The 17846-nt window shown below is 31.5% G+C and overlaps 1 protein-coding gene across 1 annotated transcript in view; it reads left to right on the top strand.

The window, feature by feature from the left end:
* The window catches only part of LOC135954458 (uncharacterized), a 115215-nt gene that overhangs the window by 96568 nt on the left and 801 nt on the right, over positions 1-17846 (top strand). The gene's annotated exons all lie outside the window — the stretch shown is intronic.

Below are 17846 nucleotides of genomic sequence, written 5' to 3'. Positions count from 1 at the left end.
AGTAGATCAGTAGTAGATTATTGGCCGGAAAATAGTCGGTCTTCTAAATAAATATTGGATTCAATATTGCACCACACATATAATATTTGATCATTTATCTTCCACACTATATGTCCTACTTTTGTCCTATTTTTACCGATATATTTGACCATTCTCGATATGTCTTTTTGCCCAGTGTTCTTATTCCATGTAATTTTGAGGGGTACATATCTGTCATTTACTCTCACCTAGTTACTTGAGCATTATAGTGTAAACAGCAACGTTTTCTTTATGATTCGAAAATATCGAATTTTGTACCAACAAATCGTATATGCGGAAAGTTTGGCTTTACTTCTTTAGTAGCCAAAAAAGTTTGAAGACCAAGAATTGAGGGCATTTCTCCAACAAGAGCTTGAAAAATCATTGGGAGCTACTCAAGCAGCAATTTCAAAACGTTTTCGAGAAGCGGGATTCATCCAAAAGCAGGGAAATTGGGTACCATAGGAATTAAAAGATTTTGTATGTCCGAAATAATGTTTGAATGCTATAAAAAAAAATCATTTTGTACCCGCGAATCGTCATATACGGGAAGTTTTGCTATACTTCTTTAATTTAAAAAAAAAGTACTGCTGAAGCACACCGATTGCTCACCACAGATTATGGTGAGTGTGTTCCATCTGTTTCAATGTGCGAGAGAAGGTTTCTGCGGTTCAAAAGTGGTGATTTTGACACGGAAGACAAAGATCGACCAAGAATTAGAGGCATTATTCCATTGCTAAATCAATGGGAACTACTCCATCAGCAATTTCAAAACGTTTGCGAGCACCAGGATTCATCCAAAACCTAGGAAATTGGGTACCATACGAATTGAAGCTGAGAGATCTTGAAAGACGATTTTGTATGTTTGAAATGCTGCTTAAACGCTATAAAATAAAAATATTTTTACACCGAATCATTACTTGCGATGAAAAATGGTTCCTTACAATAACCTGAAGCATAAGAGATCGTAAGTGAAGCCCTGCCATGGCGCTAAGGCAATGCTCTGTATTTGGTGGGAGCAAAAGAGCCCTATTTATTATGAGCGGCTGAAATCTGACAAGACCATCACGGGGAACCTGTACCAAACGCAACTGATTCATTTGAAGCGAGCATTGGCCGAGTTAGCGACCAGACATGAAACCATAATATTTCATCATGACAACGCTTGGCCACATGTTGCAATACCTGTTAAAAACATTTCGGATGAAGTGGTTGGGAAGTTTTGCCTCACCCGTATTATAGTCCAGATCGTGCCCCGTCCGAATACTATTATTTCCATTGATGCAGAATGCTCTCTCTGGGATATGCTTCATTTTAGAACTGAGTATCCGATATTGACTTGATTCGTTCTTGGCCTCAAAAGATGATCAGTTCTTTTTGTCTCGGAATCCATATGTTGCCAGGAAGATGGAACAAGGTCATAGCTAACAATGGCCAATTATTTTGAAATATTGTACAAATATTTCAAAATAAAAGCTAAATATTAGAACAAATCCCGCATAGTAGTCAAACAATAAACTGCTTAATACCAATACATCTTTCTATCTTCCACACATATGCCCTACTTTCATTATGTTTTCTACATGGAATATCCAGAGCAGTCTCCAACTTTACAGCCAGATATTTGACCATTCTCTAATGACTTCTCATTAGATTGAATGATGTTCTTTTTGATGTTGGTATTGAGATTGTTCATGAACTTTCTCAGTTATATTATAACCTATACAACAATCATTAACGGAATAGGAGTAAATCCAAGCAATATTGAAGAGATCTGAACCAAATTATAATCATCACATTACCGAGGCTGCGAATAATTTCAGCTGATTGTCTCTGTTGCATGGACAGGCTTATACATAAAGTTGTTCCAATTATGATATTAATGATATGCCAATCAATACCGATCAGATCTGTTCATCACAAGGATCAAATTCCAAACTGTAGTGTCTGCGAATAATTTCAGCGGAGGGTCACCTTTGCATACACAGGCTTTAACGCTCATTGATGGAGTAGGAGTAAATCCAAGCAATACCGATCAGGATCATACTCCAATCATTACAATACCATGCCTTCAAATAATTTCAGCGGAGGATCTCTCATGCATGGATAAGCTTATAAACAAATTTAAATATAAAGTTTTTCAAATGATGATATTTAAGTTGTATTCATACAATAAGGAATTGAGAATTTGGCGTAATAACAATGACTTAAGCAACTAATTGAGTAAAAATTTCAAATATCACGAAATTTCAGTACAACCTTTATTCAAAATTATGCCAAGCTTCCTGGCAAACAGTTGCTTATCAGTCTCCTATATGTTAACAGATTTAATTTCAAAGCAAAAACTCTATAAATATTTGAGACAGGTACGTAGTACTACCACTTGTGTATGGTCCTTACATGCCACCAACTATAATTTGTTTATTTCTTATTTATTCAAATGCATTTTATATTGTGGCTTTAATGCTTGAGCATTTGAAATTAATTGATGCTTTAAAAGCGATAAACATTCAGTTTTTCAGTATGAAATTTTCAATTTGCATTTAAAAATAGACAAAACAAACTAAAATAAGAAAAATATCAGCAATTTTTTTTTTAAGTTTTGTTAACAAGCTGATTTTACGTTAAAGTGGCAATAGCAACCGACAACAACAAAACACATGTGGGTTGTCTCACCAAACTCAAGGTACAGACAAAACATATAGTAAATGTGTCGGTTGATCTGTCTGTCGCTGGTTCTTTGTCTGTCTTTCTGTCTATCTATCTGTAACTAAAGAGTTTTTATTTTAATTTTAACAGGAAATTATTTTAATTTTTTTTTGTTTTCATTTATACAGTCACTTAGTTTGAAAACTGTATAGAGGAGACAAAACAAAATTTATAAAAAAAAACAAAAAAAATGTTGACTAATTTTACACTTGTTGGCAAGTGCAGTATGTAGCATTTTACACTGACTGCAACTACATTTACATACATACATATGTGTTATACAGCATCCAAGCATGCATTCATTCATCCATCTCCATCCTCCATGCTCTTTTTGACTTACTAAACCAAGTTACACTAACTAAGTATGTATACGATTCGTACAATGTGGCAACAATTCACACACAGATCAACACACCACGGTTGCATACAAATGTAGTAAATACAAGTATGTATGTACTTTCAAAAAGGGGAGAATAAATCTACAACAAGAGCAGCAGCAAAATGTTGCAATTCATAAGTTAAATGAAGCTCAAACTTTAACTACACATGACGTACTTGATGGTGGCTGGCATTCACACACTAAAACCTAAAATAATAAATGAATCTGGAAATAAAAAAACAACAGATAGAAAAAGAGATGTGCAAAACACTACTTGCTACTTACTAACTTTATGCCAATGACTGGCAGGAAAATATTGTTTATACTCTTGCAACAAACAGCTACAAAAAAAAAACATAAATAATATTGCATATAGAATTAATAGTAATAAGCCTTAAGCCTAATTAAGTGAAAGTTGTAAAAAAAATAAAATAAAATAAGCAAAAATATACAATTTTTATTTATGGCCACAATAATTGCAGGAACAAAAATAATTGCTTCATAACGAGTGCAGTAACCAAGTATAAGTACCCGTAAGTGTCTATAATTGAGATACAAGTTCATACTATTAGTACAAGTTCATAATGAAGGTTTGCTTTCATTCAGCGAATGTTTATTTTAAATTAGTTAATTACACTATAAAGTAACTGAGGATATGAGAGGAATTAAGTTTGAAAATTTATTAAGATTTTACTACCATCATCCTTTTGAATTTATAGAAATGAATTTAATTTTCCATTTAGATATTTTCTAAAGATGATACAAATGAAATTGTAATAGGGCTTCTTATATCATTAATGCAGAGGCGGATCCAAAACCGAAAAGTTTTCATATAACAAATTAAAAAAAAAAGAAAAGTGTAGCACAAATTTTAATTTATACAAGGAGTTCCAATATATCAGTGTTACTTTAAGTAAAAATAGTTCGTTTCGTAAGGTATCTAGGTGCGTCTGGATCATTGGTAGGCAAAAAGAGGCATTTAATTTTTGTGCTCTTTTGGGTAAAAAATAAAATATCCACAACAACATCAAGAAACTGAATGAATTATGTGTATTTTTACGCTCTATTACGCTCTTTTGTTCACATTCGGGTTGTTTGACGAAAATCATCGTAACTTGAACAATATGAACGCCTACCATGGGTCTGGATTCATTGAGAATACCTTTTTCAAGCGAAATGTCCTTGTCCTCAAAAATGTTCCTAAGATTCCATTCTCGGTGAGAGAATATTCCGGGTATGTACCCACATTGTCAACCAAATGCATGACAGTCTGTTTCATTCTGAAGTCTTTTCGGTACAACGATTTACATCACCAAAAATGTTGTTCCTTTCAACTTGGATTTCAATTGTAATTCGATTCACATCGCCACTGTTATAAAGTTTATAAGTTGGGTAAAGAGTCCGGAAACAGAGTTTAAATAAGGAGTTCCAAAGTATCAGTGTTACTTTAATTAAAAATATTTCGTTTCAAAAGGAATTCCAGTGTGGCTGGACTCTTTGAGAATTTCTTTTTCAAGCGAAATGCCCTTGTACACAAAAATGGTCCTAAGATTTCATTTACATATCCAAAAGTACCTTTACAATTTACAGACGTAAATGAAAAAATTACAAAGCAGCATTTGAAGGCATGACACCAAGATGCCCAAAATTAGTTAGATAGTTGTGATACATACAGCTTTTCATGTGAATTATCATGAAATTAAAGCATGTATTGGCATTAGATTTACTTGGAAGCTTTCTAGACCGCTTGAAAATCTTACCAACTCTGCGTTATAAATCCTGTGAAGTGAAGATCGCTTAACAATTTGATTATGGTGATTTGATCGTGAAGCCAATCCTAAACACCTGTCTGTGTGGATCTTTTTAGGCAAACTAAATTCAACAAAAAAATCGGATAAGTTACAACAGTGTTATTAAGTGTCACTGAAACTTGTAACGTTCAATATTGTTCAATATAAAGACTTCCAAAAGCAATTAACAACCAAAACCAACTTCGAAGCCATTATTCATAACGACAAAGAATGTTCTCATAAGTTTGCTTACAAAATGAAGAACTTTTTGAGTACTAACAAGTAAGAGAGATAAATTCGGCTGTACCTTTACCAAATTATAGGTACTTTTAAATAAAAATTTTAAATATTTTTAGAAAAACAAAATTTAGAATTTTTTTTTTTTAAATTTTTTTTTTTTAAATTTTCATTTCAAAATTTTGTATGCCAAAATTTTTTTTTTAAAATTGTTTTTTTTTTAATTTTAAATTCGATTTTGACCCATTGTAGGTCCGACTTGCGATACTTACTGTACTCCATATTCACCCCTATCGTGAAAAACATGTGAAATTTATGTTCCCATGAAATATCCATTTCCCTCGAAGGGAAAATTGCTATCGTGATATTCCCCTGAACTTTTCATTCACAATAGTTGATTTTGTTCGTAACAGCTGTCTATTGTTTACAAAATTTCATCTAAAAATTTCACAACATGGGGAATTTTTTCACGTGAACAAAGTTTATGAACGAAAAATGGGAAAAGGGAACATATTTCATGTGAAATATTGATTCGCGATAGGGGTGATTGTCTATATTAATGACTTATTAATCCAGATACAGACAAAAAGTAGGTAAAAAATTGAGGTTGTCCTGTTTTTTCCATATATCTCATCTATTTGTTGGCCGATTTTCTCGGTTTTAAATAGCCACCCAACCGGGTCTATAGCGGATATATTGATGTATGAATCATGTATGTAAGTTATTTGAAGGCTACGGAAAGTTGATTTCAACATACATATGGACATACGATCAGACGGACATGGTTATATCAACTCCGCTATCTATAAATATATACTTTGTGGGGTCGCAAATGAAAAGTGTAGAAATTACAAACGGAATGACAAACTTATATATAACATTGCCACTCATGGTGAAGGGTATAAAAATACTTCTTTTCATATAGACAGTCAAGCAACACATCTGTTACTCAACTCGTTAACTGCTTGTTGTATTCTGGTTATTCAGTGTAAGTGGAACTGCATAGACAGGGTCATAATAGTAACTATTTTCATTTCTGGCATAATCTTGGACACAGGCTTTTATCGGCTCTGTTAGTTTAACGCACATTTTGTAACCAGTTAGGATAACATACACTTCACGAAAATGATTGAGGGACTTAATAGATTTCTCAAATGCCATTGGTTGGATCTAGTACTTCTGTAGTTGTACTTGGTATTTTCCCGATAATTCTCGTACTATCTCTTCGAGTTGTATGGTCTTATCAAAATGGACTGCTATCTAAGTTGATGTTAATCCTACACCATCCTATGACCTTTTCCCATCTTTCTGGCAACATATAGATTCCGGGCCAAAATAACTGTTCATCTTTTGAGGCCAACAACGAATCAAGCCAATATCGCATACTCTCATTCAAAGTGAAGCGTATCCAAGAAAGTGCGTTAAGCATCGTTCCAAACAAATATTAGTCGGGCGGGGCACGTTCTGGACTAAAAAGCGGTGAGGCAAAACTTCCCAACCACTTCATTGTAGACACTTTTTAACAGGTATTGCAACATGTGCCGAGCATTGTCATGATGGAATATGTATTACTGTTTCATGTCTGTCCGCATATTCTGGGCATTTTTTGACCAATGCTCGCTTAAAACGAATCAGTTGCGTTCGGTACAGGTTCCATGAGATAGTCTGGTCAGATTTCAGCAGCTCATAATAAATAGAACTATTTTGGTGCCACCAAATACAGAGCATTACCATAGCGCCATAAATATTTGGTGTAGATTCGGCTGGTCTGCAGGGTTTCACATACGATCTCTATCGCTTCAAGTAATCGTAATGGATCTATTTTTTTTATCGCATGTAATGATTCGGTGCAAAAGTGATTTTCTTTTATAGCTTTCAAATATTATTTCGGATATGAATGAATCCTACAGCTCGTAACTATTTTGAAATTGCTGCTTGAGTAGCTCCTAATGATTTTGCAAACTCTTGTTGAGTTTGATAAAAATCTTCATGGACTAATGCCTAAAATTCTTGATCTTAAAACTTTTTTGGCTGGCCTGAACGATCTTTGTTTTCCTTGTCAAATTCACCACTTCTGAACCGCACAAACCATCTCTCGCACGTTGAAACCGATGAAACACATTCACCATAAGCTTCGATGAGCAATCGGTGTGCGCTAGCGACACTTTTTTCAAATTTAAGAAGTAAAGCAAAACTTCACGCATATGACGTTTTGTGGGTAAAAAATTCGACATTTTCAAAGCAAAAAAAAAACTTAGTTGCTAACACTATAATGCTCTATAACTAAGTGAGAATAAATTACAGAGATGTACCTTTCAGAAGAACAATTAATAAAAACTACAAAATATGAAACAATTTTGGACGATAGTCAAGCATCCTAATGTCACACAAGTCTCAAACTTATTCAAAAAATAAATCTCGATATAACGAATTTTTCGATTTAACGAATGAACCTTACAATCACCCCTATCGTGAAAAACATGTGAAATGTATGTTCCCATGAAATACCCATTTCCCTCGAAGGGAAAATTGCTATCGTGATATTCCCCTGAACTTTTCATTCACAATAGTTGATTTTGTTCGTAACAGCTGTTTATTGTTTACAAAATTCCATCTAAAAATTTCGCAACATGGGGAATTGTTTCACGTGAACAAAGTTTATGAACGAAAAATGGGAAAAGGGAACATATTTTATGTGAAATATTGATTCGCGATAGGGGTGAATATAACGTTCGTTATACCGGGATTTGCCTGTATATATTTTAGTTTTGCTATTTTTTTACTTTTTTCCTGATATTTTTTTCCTATAAACTCAGATTTTTGCCTTCTCTGATTATGGCATTGAAATAGCGCTTTCATTGATTTTGAAGGTGGGATAATTCAACTTCTAGCTGCTAATATTTCTATAGAGTATTGAAAAAGTAGTTGCTCACAAAAACATATATTTAAATCACTCATCATTCGATAAATGGAGGTCCTGCAGTAAAAATTACAATAATCTGTGACAATACAAAATTCAAAATACATTGTTTCTGTTATTCTTCTAAAAAGAAGACCTATTCTTCTACAAGAAGCCAATTCAAAGTTGAAAATTGTTTAAAACCTTCATCGATAAAGAATATTTCCTATATAATATATTTAGTTTCAGGTTAAGTTTTATATAAGATCTCGGATAACTTAGATAAACTGCCAAATTTCATTTACGTTGTTTTCGTTTTAACAAAAGCTCCAAATGCTAATTGCAACAAATTACATATATTTTCTTTAAAATCACGCTTAATTTTCGCTTTTTTCCAATAGGTTATGTTTAACTGTTGTATTCGTTGCCAGCTAAATAAAAATAATGTCACACTTTAGCTAATTTTCACTTGAGATCAGAGTAAATACTTGTTGGTTGGATTGGCTTGGCAAAAGACCTTTGAAACGCACCTTAATGTTTGACCCCAAATCAAAATGTTGTAATTTGTTTAAAGCAGTGCTGTTGCTGTTGTTGTTGTTTTTGCATCTTTGCATTTTGTTATTCTCAGTTTTTTTTTGTTGTTGTGCTGTTAAAGTTTCCTAACAAAGTGTTGTTGCAAAAACGAAACGAAAAAAAGAACAGATTTTCATGTGCCATTTGTCTCCTGGTGTAGCATAATGGATTGTTTGTTTGTTTGTTTATTTGGATGTTTGGTTGTTGTTTTTAGGAAACTGAGTGGGGAATTTCATTAAACATATTGGAGGCGCCACTTTTTCGCCTACATCTCTTGACTTGTTAAAGTACGAGTCATTTTTTTCGGGGGATTTTGTGTGTTTTTGGGGGAAATGTTTAATCGTTTTTGTTTGATTTTTTTTTTGTCTACTTTTTGTTGGTTGCCTTTTTGTAAACTAAAAAAATAAATAAGTAAGTAAGTAGTATCTGGGGAGTGAGTGTGTTTGTGTGTGAGTTTGTAACACTGCCTTGACAATTTAACGATTTGTAGCGGTAATAGTTGTTGTTACATTGTTGTATTTGTTTGTTGCAACATCATTGAAAAAAAATCTTTAAAGATCTCTTATTTCTTGGTGTTTTGTTTTTGCTGTCTTGAAATTACATCAAAAGCTTTTTGATCATTTACAAGATTTGTTTCATTGCTTAATTTTTTTTTGCTTTATTGTAGCGATATTTGTTTTTATTGTTGTTACTTTTCCTGCAAATTGTTTATTTTTTTTTTATTTTTGGACATCATTAAGTGCTAATTGATCTTTGCTAAGCGTTGAAGCTGTACAACAGAAAAAAACCTTCCAACAACATAAACTTTAAACACAGCCAAGTAACGAAAAAGGTTAAACATCGTCTGCTCCTCTAGATAATCAAGGAAGTTTACAATTTTTGCGTGAGATGACATGACAAAATGTTTTTTTTTTTTTTTGTCTTTAGATAGAAAGTTTTTCCTGGTGTTTTGTTGTTGTACATGCGTTCGAATTTTTGCTTTTTTTTAAGATGAAGATTTTTTATATGATATTGGAAAGTTTTTGGGGGTTAAAAATATGATATTTTTGTATTTGTGTGACATTAATAGATAATATGAGTGAACGCAGATTGTTCGTAGTTGAAGAAAAATTCAAGTTTTCAAGTGTTCATCAAAGACTTAATATAACCTTAGAAGTCATTCTTTGAAATATCACATCACAACTACCACTGAGAGAATTTGACCAATTTAAAATCAATTACTAGTTGATTTAAAGGTTTTAGTCAGAAAGATTTTGAAATCTGATTAGTTCAGAATCCATCTTTTGATTCATTCACAGCTGATTTTGAACTATGGTTTCGTATTGTCCATTAAATGGTGTTCATGAGTAAGATTAGCTGGTTAGGTCTAAGGTTCCCCGTTTTCTAAGGCGTCTGTGACCTTCAAATGATAGCAACACCCTTTATTATCCCTCTTTGTAGCTTTTCGATATTTAATGAAGTGGCTGCTGCCCAAAGCTTCATTCCATAAAGCTCATAACTGCCTTGTACAAGAGAACTTTATAGCCAAAATCTAGGACTGACCGCGGTGAGCTAGAGCCGATGTCAAAGATGTCAGCAGTCTTTAAATTAATTTTTGTAACTTTGGATTCTATGTGTGGGCCCATGTTAGACAAAGGTGCAGATGAATTCCAAGGTACCAAAGTTATGTTTGGAAATGTTGATATGGTTTATCTTCTTAGAGTGAATTTGTCCAGCCATTTTTCCAACTCATTGATGTCAGAATGAAGCGATGTGATTTAACATAGTCGTACCATTTAAATCTTAAATCAACACGACTTAATGTTGATCGACTCATTGTAGCTTGACTCATTTTTAGCTTAAGTATTAAAAAATTCCCGATGAAAAGATTTTTTTTATTATTTTCCGAAATTTGTGCTCCATAATCTATCATTTGATGGGAAGTCATGTTACGTGGGCTAAAATAACAGTAGTTCCTTCCCGAAACCTAATTTGCCTAGAATTTCTTCAAGAGTTTCGGTTTCTGTAGTCTTAAAGGCCTGAAAAACAAGTAAGAGAGCTATATTCGGCTGTGCCGTATCTTATATACCTTTCACCAAATTATACTTAAAAATATTAATTTTTTTAAAAAAAAAATTTCCAAATTTTTTTTTTTTTAATTTTTAAAAAAAATATTTTTGGGAAAAAGAATTTATGAAAAAAAAATTTTTGATGAAAAAAAAATTCGGGTTAAAAAATATTTTTCCCGATTTGAATCATTGTAGGTCCGTCCAACTTACTATAGCCTTATATACATACATGATTGCAATTGACTTTGAAATATCTTTCATTAGATATCCATATTGTCTATAATGACTTAGTAATCCGCATATAGATCAAAAATAGGCCAAAAATCGAGGTTGTCCCGAGGTTTTTCCTTATATCTCAGACGGACATGGCTATATCGACTTCGCTATCTATAACGATCCAGAATATATACATACACTTTATGGGGTCGCAAATGAAAAATGTAGAAATTACAAACGGAATGACAAACTTATGTCTACCCTTGCCACTCATGGTGAAGGGTATAATAAAAGCATCTCACAAAAAATATCTAACGGAGGAGACCCAAACGGCCCATTTCCGAACTATGTGTTAAAGCCTTTTTAGGTTTAAATTGATTTTTTTTTATTTTAAAAATTATACTTTTACTTATTTGGATCACTCTGGACTTCGAAATAAATTTCAGTATTCAGGAATGTTTTAATTCCGAATTGAATGTTCTTCGTTTTCATATTCAGACTATGAATGTATGTTAAATTCATACTTTCATTAGTTATTTTTTTAAATCATGAAAAATAAATCATTTTGTTATCACTTAAAAAATTGTTCTTTTAACTAAAACAAACAAATTATGAAATCGGCTTTATTTTAAATCAAAAAAATATAATATAATTTCCTCCTTTTATAAAAGGATTACTGCTCTATTATCAGTTGCATTCGACAAATCCAATTGCATTTGATTTTTTAGAAACATTTATTTATTTGGTTTTTTGGAAAATCGAGAAAAAAATTGATTGTCTACATTTTGTACCACCAACAAATCGTCTGTCTGTCTGTCTGTCTCTTCCATGGAAAAAAAGTAGGAAATGTACTTACATACATATAAAACCTGCCATGAACAAAAATAAAAACCATAGAAACAGCAACATCAACAACAACAACAACAACAGCAAACCATGATAGCTTAACAATTTTACGATATGTTTTTCATTGTTAAAGCAATTGCTGCAACAACTACAAAATAAATACAACATCGGCAACAGCAACAATGAATGGAGGAATAGAAACCGAAAAAAAATAACACAGAAAAAATAATAAAACAAGAAACTAAAAACGTATTAGCAAACGGCAACAATTTAATTAAATTGCCCATGGAGGATGCGGTTGTAAACATTTTGCATGCACTTTGCACAATTTTTAGTTATACCCAGAGACACAATCATCAAATAGTTTTACAATGCCAAATGAAATAAAACGAAATGAAAAAAAAATATATATGGATAAATAAGCAAGTAATAAAGATAGACAACAACTTTAAAAATACACTACAATTAAAATTGTAACAATTTTCCTTTAAATCACTAGGAATAATTACCCAGATTTAACCTTTTTAATTATATTTTCAGCAAAAGTTTTTTTAATAACACTTGAAATATGTATATGTAAACATAAACAAACTTACCTTTAATCTGCTATCTCTTAAAAAACCTTGGCTTAAACTCCCCCTTTTGTTCTCACGCCTCTCATCCATCTAACACTTATTCCAAAGTAAATTAATAAAGTAGACTCAGTAGAACAGCTGACTATTTTTTTTACTTTGGTCTGAACTGTCAATTCACTTGTGGTTGTTGTGGCGAAAAATACAACAAGCCCAAGAGCAAAAACAACAACAGGCAACTTTGACAGCTCAGACCTTAAACCAAAAACAAAATTGCTTGTGGTTTTTGTAAATGTTGTATTGTTGTAGTACTGTCGCTACTTTATTAATTTACTCTGACTTATTCAATTTTACACAAATCACAAATAAATAATAACAACAACATCATACATAATTACATGTATGCATGCAAAAACAATTGCACTCTCTTTACTCTGCTTTTTATTTTATTTTTATTGCTCCCGCAACAACAACAACACACTAACTAACGGCTTCTTAATCTTCTTCTTTACTTTAACTAGCTTTACATTAAAGGAAATTGCATTTTATTTTACCAAATTTTCACACACTTTTTTTGTATTATTTTCACACATTTTCCTTATATATTTTTATATAAACTTGTAGCAGACATTCTAAGCTTCATTTTCATATAACTTTTAGGGAGGCGGACTTAGTATTTCTTAAGATATTTTTAATTAAACTACAGCACTAATTTTCACACTGCAAATTCCTTCAGTTTAATACGCGGACTAATTGACAGTTTTAGTTAAAGGTTAGAGATGGTAAAAAAATAGAAAGTGAGATGACAAGGAATTGATCGATTGTTGTTGTTTAGTTAATCGATTAAGGGATAAAGGGGAAATAGATTTCAAATAAAGAAATAACGGAAAATTAAGGAGAAATTAATAAACAAATTAAGGGATAATAAGGAATTTGATATGCAATTATTAATAAAGTGATTTATACCCATAAAATTAACCTGTTATTTAAAGTTTGAATTTCTATAGAGGTATTTACAGACGACAATACTGTATTCAATAAATCAGGGTGGCGGATTTAATATGTCTTAAGATATTTTTAATTAAACTTTAGCACTAATTTTCACAATGCAGTTCGTAATCGATTAAGGGATAAAGGGCAAATAGGTTTCAAATAAGGAAATAACGGAAAATTGTGGAGAAATTGATAAGCAAATTAGGGGATAATAGGGAATTAAATTAAATTTGATGTGATATTAATAAAATAATGATTTATAAATATAAATTAACCAGTTATTTAAAGTTATAAAGTTATTTAAATACGATAATACAGTGTTTGTCAAGAAATCATTATGAAAAATATATTTCTTATTTACACGGAAGTTTTCAAAATATTTTTTCTTGATTATTGAGGTTTTGCTGAAAATTTTGATTTATTTTTTTATATGTACATATTTTCCTCATATTATTGTTTGCCTTAGCCCACATGCACTGATCCAGTAAAATTTATTTTACATATTTTTTTTCCTTTTCGGTTTTGGGGGGGAATTTCCTTTCATCACCCCCTGGATCCGCGCTTGAACAAGGATACATAAGCATTACAATGGGACCAATATTGTAAAAATTGGATAGTCTAATAAAAGTTATATAAAATTGAATTTGAAGTTCAATAATTTAATTTAAAATGTTTGAGCAACTTCAAATTTTGAGTGGCCATAAAGAACCTGTATACCATGTTTTAAAAAAATTGGTACTGGTAATGTCCGATGCCTTGTCGAATATAAACCCTTTGTTATAGAAAAATCTCTGCCAAATATTAGTTTTCTAAACAAACTATACCTTAAACTTGCTCGTAGCGCCTTAAAACCAAACAACACCCAACACTATATGAATGTAGTTTAATTTTTCCATGAATATATTCATACCCACCACCAGCATCCACCGCATTCATATCGTCAACCATTTGTATGCAGCAAACAAATTTCCACGATTGAGTTGCACGTTTGTTTATTACACTCCTGTTGTTTGTATGTTGCCGTGATGACGACAACCATGATGATGCTGTTGTTGCCGCTCCTAATAGTAGTTGGGAGTTGTTTTTTTATTTCTCCTTATTTCCCTGCCTGTTGTAGTAGATGATGTGTCGCTTGATTTAGTTGATTTTAGTTTTGGGTTTGTTTTTCCTCCTCTATTTTGCATTCAGTTTTTAAATCGCAGCCAAAAAAAATGCCGGCTTGAAAATGATTTTTATTTAACTGCTGCTGCCTTTTGTTGGAGTATGGATTCTCCAAAACTCCCTTTCTAAACAGAAATACAAACAAAAAACAAGTAAGAGTGCTATATTCGGCTGTGCCGAATCTTATATACCCTTCACCAAATTATACTTCAAAATTTTAAATATTTTTAGGTAAACAAAATTTAATTTTTTTTTAGTTGTTTTTTTAATTTTTTGGAAAAAAATTTTTCGATTGTTATTTTAAATTTTTTTTTTTTAAATTTATTTTTTTTTTTTTAAATTTAATTTTTTTTTTTTTTAAATTTTAAAATTTTTTTTTTTATATTTTAAAATTTTTTTGGTTTTTTAATTTTTTTTTTTTGAAAAAAAAAATTCGGATTAAAATTTTTTTCCCGATTTTGACCCATTGTAGGTCCAACTTACTAACTCTTATATACGTCGTTGCAAATGTCTTTGAAATATCTATCATTAGATATCCATATTGTCTATATTAATGTCTTAGTAATCCAGATATAGGTCAAAAATAGGTCAAAAATCGAGGTTGTCTTGGTTTTTTCCTCATATCTCATCCATTTGTGGACCGATTTTGCTGATTTTAAATAGCAAAATTCTCGAAAGCATGTCTGACAGAATTATTGAAGATTTGGATCCCGAAGATATCTGGGGTCTTCAGAAAACTGATTTCAACAGACAGACAGACAGACAGACGGACAGACAGACAGACAGACAGACAGACGGACATGGCTTAATCGACTCCGCTATCTATAAGGATCCAGAATATATATACTTTATAGGGTCGGAAATGAAAAATGTAGAAATTACAAACGGAATGACAAACTTATATATACCCTTCTCACGAAAGTGAAGGGTATAATAAGCCTTTTTAAAATAAAGATGAGGGAAATTGCTTAATGAAAACATTCAAACTCGTCGTTTACTTATACGCTGCAATTGTTTTTTGCATTACTTAACAGTTCATAATTTGTTTTATTTTTGCTTTACAGTCTGCAGTTGAGTTTTCCAATTCCAAACCCTTTTGCTTTTAAGAAGACTACATCATACATACTGGTGCAACAAATGACTTAAAACATCTAGTGGATTATTTTCTTTTTCTCAAGTAGTTTTTTAGTGTTTGGTAGATGGCGAATTTGACGTTAATCAAATTAAACGGTTCATTCGAATGCGACTTGCACCGCTCGCTCCACTGCCATGTTAGTGGCAGCAGGATTAGCAATAAATTCGGTAGCAACGTTTCTTTTATTTTTTTCTTTTTTTTCGTTTCTGCTGAATGAGTGAGTGATTTTTAAGTAGAGATTAATGGGATTTAGTTTGTATGTTTTTTTGGTTTTAATACTTTTATTTTAAATTAAGTGATCAATGAATTATGTAAAAAATAGGAAAAGGAATTTGTTTTGGTTTATAGTGGCATTAGGATTGTCAATTAATGTCAATTTGATGGCAGATAAAAAACCACCAACCATGTAGTTTAGTGCCTTTACCAGCTCGTATTATCTCTTAATTGGTTTTAACTTATTTGTTTCGAATGTATTTTGTTTGTTAAAGATTATTGTATTTAATAGACGTTTAGTTTGTGAACATTATTAAAACAGATTTAAATTAAAGAAATTTTGAATACTCTTTACAGTTTTCAAAACCTAAAATGGAGGGACCAACACTTTGGACCCATAATAAATTTCTAAATCAAAAGACGTAAATTAAATTCATTAATTTCTAATAAAATAACGAATAATTGATTTAAAGCCTAATTTGTTCTTCATCCATGATTTTGATGGTTTTTTCTGCATTTTTGATATAATTTTTATGGTGGGGGATTTATTATTTCTTTAGAAATTTTCTAAACCTGTAGCAGACATTCTAAGCTTCATTTTCATATAACTTTTAGGGTGGAGAACTTATTATTTCTTTACATATTTTTAATTAAACTAATTTTCACAATGCAAATTCGTTGAGTTTAATACGCGAACTAATTGACAGTTTTAGTTAAAGGTTAGAGATGGTAAAAAAATAGAAAGTGAGATGACAAGGAATTTATCGACTGTTGTTTAGTTAATCGATTAAGGCATAAAGGGGAAAATCGTATAAATAAGGAAATAACAAACAATTTTAAACAAGTAAAAGAGCTATGTTCGGGTTCAAAATGATTTTTCACCATTTGGACCCATTCACGGCCCTAGTTTCTATGGCATTATAGCCTTTTGTGGGTCGGGTTTAATTAGCAACTGAGCTACACCTGGATATATTGATGTATCAAACATATACATATTTTTGTTATTTTGTCGGTTTCGGAAAGTTGAATCCAACATACTTACGGACATGACCATATTAAAATCAGCCAAGAGAAAATTACTATCTATAAGGAATACATTGACTTCTTGCAAAACTGCTGGTTAAATACCTGGCAATACATTCTTATGAATTAGATTTTTTGACAACAAACTTAAGATTTTCGCTCTCAGTTGTCATCTATGGGCGTAGACATGAAATCGAATGTATTAAAAGTAACACCTGTATGCAAAAACAATTATAAAAGTTAACAAACGTTTATTAAGGAAATTGTAGATACATGCAAAATTTGTTTTATTATTAGCGGCTTATAAAAATTTACGGCTTCTATTGATGGTGTTGTGGGTATCAGAAATTTGTATTGAAAATGACTGGAAAATTTCAATTTTTATCCAGCCCATATCTTGTTAATGAATAATGACATATTATGAAATTCTTTTACTCAATTTAAAGTTGAAAAAAAAAAATAATAACTAGATTCTTAGCTTGTTGTTACCCTTTATCTTGTTAAATATTGTTGCTTTGTAACTTGTTAACAAATATGGTAAAATAACTAAAGAAAACAACAACAACAATTTACAATTTATAAATAAAGTAGTACAAATTCCGTATTTGTAATATTCATATGGGAATTACTCATAGATACTTGTAACTTGTAGCATGCAGTAAAAAATCAAGCCAACAACACGCCATGTTATGGACAAGACATGGAGGTGCTATGTAGTACCAGTTGAGAGTATAAAGGAAATGTAATGTAACCAACACCAGCAATAATAACAAAGGTGACAACATTTATGGTTTTACACCTTTTTGTAGGTTGGTTGCTGCTGCAATTGGACAAGAACAACAAAACTGTTACATTTAACGAATTGACAGATACTTAATTTACGCTTTATACAATTGGCCAAGTTAATATTAAAAAAAAAAAACAAAAAACGAAACCCAAAAGTAACGAAATCGAATTAAAAGCCAGGTGATCAAATAACAAAAGATTTATGAGAAATGTTTGAGCAAGCAAAAGATAGAAATGAATTAAAAAAA

This window comes from Calliphora vicina, chromosome 3 (genome assembly GCF_958450345.1).
Source record: "Calliphora vicina chromosome 3, idCalVici1.1, whole genome shotgun sequence".
Taxonomy (NCBI): domain Eukaryota; kingdom Metazoa; phylum Arthropoda; class Insecta; order Diptera; family Calliphoridae; genus Calliphora; species Calliphora vicina.
Note: the sequence above shows the minus strand (reverse complement) of the source record. Positions and strands in the feature narration are given on the sequence as shown.